We start from the raw sequence: 3,128 nt of genomic DNA, 5'->3' as shown, positions 1-3,128 counted from the left end.
CAGTATTATTAGCTTTTAATAATCCCACATTTTGGCCAAACACAGTGGCTCACATAGAAATCCCAGCACATTGGGAGGCTGAGGTTGGGGAATGACTTGAGGCCAGGAGTTTGAGGCCAGCCCGGGCAACATGGCGAAACCCCATCTCTACTAAAAACACAAAAATTAGCCAGGCGTGGTGGCACATGCCTGAAGTCCCAGCTTCTCAGGGGGCTGAGGCAGAAGGACCACTTGAACCTGGGAGGTGGAGGTTGCAGTGAGGCAAGATCATGGCACTGTACTCCGGCCTGGGTGATAGAGCAAGACTCCATCTCAAATATATATATATATATATATGCATATATACACACTATTATCTTCATATATATATATACTATTATCTTTTTATATATATATATATACACTACCTGAGACTGGGTAATTTCTAAAGAAAAGAGATTTCATTGACTCACAGTTCCTCTGAGGCTGGGGAGGCCTCAGGTTACTTACAATCGTGGCAGAAGGTGAAGGGGAAACAAGGACCTTCTTCACATGGCGGCAGGAAAGGGAAGTGAAAGCAGAGGAAATACTAGATTCTTATAAAATCATCAGATCTCGTGAGAACTCCCTATCAGAACAGCACAGGGGAAACCGCTCCCATGATCCAATCACTTCCCTTCCTCCACATGTGGAGATTACAGATCCCTCCCTGGACACACTGGGATGACAATTCCAGACACGATTTGCGTGGGGACACAGAACCAAACTATATCAGTACCTATCAGAGCTACCCTCTTGGGGTCCATCTCCTCACAAAGAAACTGCTGTTTCATTGTCCTCTACCCTGGTTTGAACATCAGATGGCATGGAGCAAGGCTTCACCATACGCTCTCGTGGGAAGACCCTGAATCCTGTCAACAGCACTCCGTGTAGACAGTGACCATCTGGGCAATCCACCATAAGCATGCAAGACCTTTCTGGTTGTTGATTATTCAGATGCCAAGAGATGAGGTGATAACAAGAGCATACTGAATATCTTCCTTTAAGTCTCTCATAGGGGTCAGGACATGCTACCCCAAATTGTGGCCCCTTGACATTTGAGAAAACAGCCCAGGCAGGAAAGTGACCCTCACCCTCCCCTTCACCCTTTTCCCCTGAAGCAGGACATTAAATCCTCATTTTTTAGGTATCCTCTCTGCCCTCGGAGGAAAGGAATGTCCTTATGCCTGAAGACACAAGCACACAGAGAAGAATCTGAACAAACATGTCTTGCAAGTCCCCTGTCTATTACCATTAGGTCATGTCCCTCTGTTCAATCACATTTCTGCACACCTGTCCAGTCTTCATCAAACTTAGCATTAAAATACATAGGTTTCACAAGGCACAGTGACGGACACCTGTAATCTCAGCTACTTGGGAGGCTGAGGCAGGAGAATCACTTGAACGTGAGAGGTGGAGGTTGCAGAGTGGAGATTGTGCTACTGCACTCCAGCCTGGGTGACACAGTGAGACTCCCTCACAAAAAAGAACACATAGGTTTCCCTGTTTCATTGGGTCTTCATTTCTGAAGCCTCCAGTGTTTCATAAAACTTATGTAAAATAAATGTGTATGCTTTTCTCTTCTTAATCTGTCTTTTGTTATAGGGGCTTCAGATATGAACTGACTGATGGGGAAGAAAGGTGGTTGGGTTTCCTTTTTTTTGAGGTAGAGTCTTGCTCTGTCCCGCAGGCTTGAGTGCAATGGTGTAATCTCGGCTCACTGCAACCTCCACCTTCTGGACTCAAGCGATCCTCTCATCCTAGCCTCCCGAGTAGCTGGAACCATAGGTGCATACTACCACGACTGGTGAATTTTAAAATTCTCGAAGAGACTGGTCCCATTATGCTCCCCAGGCTGATCTTGAACTTGTGGGCTCAAATGATCTTCCCCCCTTGGCCTCCAAAGTGCTTGGAGTGTGAGCATGAGCCACTGAGCTAAGCCAAAAAAGGTTATTTCTTTCCCCATACATCTCCTACCATTGGTATGTTGTTCTAAATTTCTCTGAGTCTCTGAAAACCAGGTCTGGTGCTTATTGAATGGGTAAATTGCAAGGAAAAGGGTTTATAAGGTGAAAGAAGTTGGTGCCACTTTACTTGTGTGAAGATAGTTTTTTTTTTTTTTTTCTTGAGACGGAGTCTGGCTCTGTCACCCAGGCTGGAGTGCAGTGGTGCGATCTTGGCTCACTGCAAGCTCTGCCTCCCAGGTTCAAGAGAGTCTCCTGTGTCAGCCTCCTGAGTAGCTGGGACTACAGGCTCCTGCCACCATGCCCAGCTAATTTTTTGTATTTTTAGTAGAGACGGGGTTTCACCGTGTTAGCCAGGGTGGTCTCAGTCTTCTGACCTCATGATCCACCCGCCTCAGCCTCCCAAAGTGCTGGGATTACAGGTGTGAGCCACTGCGCCTGGCCAAGATATTTTTCTTAAGGATAGGAGGATGTTTCTCAGGAGCACTTGGGGGTTTTCTTCCTTGTCAAGTTCTTCCATTACAGGAGACAAAATGTTTGCCCTTATCAAAGGCCAAACGTGGAAACCTTAGACAGTGCCTGTCCATTGCCACTCACGACTTTCCCCGCCAGGGCAGGGGAGCTCACAAGCAGCCGGTGGATAAGAACACCTGAATCCTGAAGTACAGCTGTAAACCAATGAAAACAGCCTTCGTATAGGCCGGGCGCGGTGGCTCAAGCCTGTAATCCCAGCACTTTGGGAGGCCAAGACCGGTGGATCACGAGGTCAGGAGATCGAGACCATCCTAACACCGTGAAACCCCGTCTCTACTAAAAATACAAAAACTAGCCGGGCGAGGTGGCGGGCGCCTGTAGTTCCAGCTACTCGGGAGGCTGAGGCAGGAGAATGGCGTGAACCCGGGAGGCAGAGCTTGCAGTGAGCTGAGATGCGGCCACTGCACTCCAGCCTGGGCGACAGAGCAAGACTCCATCTCAAAAAAAAAAGAAAACAGCCTTCGTTCACAAAGCACACTGCTGGCTTCCAAAGTTCTCAGCTGGCCAAGGGCAGTGGCTCATGCCTAGAATCCCAACACTTCAGGAGTCCAAGGCAGGAGGATTGCTTGAGCCCAGGAGTTCAAGATAAGCCTGGGGCTCAAACCCATAGGG

This window comes from Piliocolobus tephrosceles, chromosome 14 (genome assembly GCF_002776525.5).
Source record: "Piliocolobus tephrosceles isolate RC106 chromosome 14, ASM277652v3, whole genome shotgun sequence".
In the NCBI taxonomy this organism is placed as follows: domain Eukaryota; kingdom Metazoa; phylum Chordata; class Mammalia; order Primates; family Cercopithecidae; genus Piliocolobus; species Piliocolobus tephrosceles.
Note: the sequence above shows the minus strand (reverse complement) of the source record.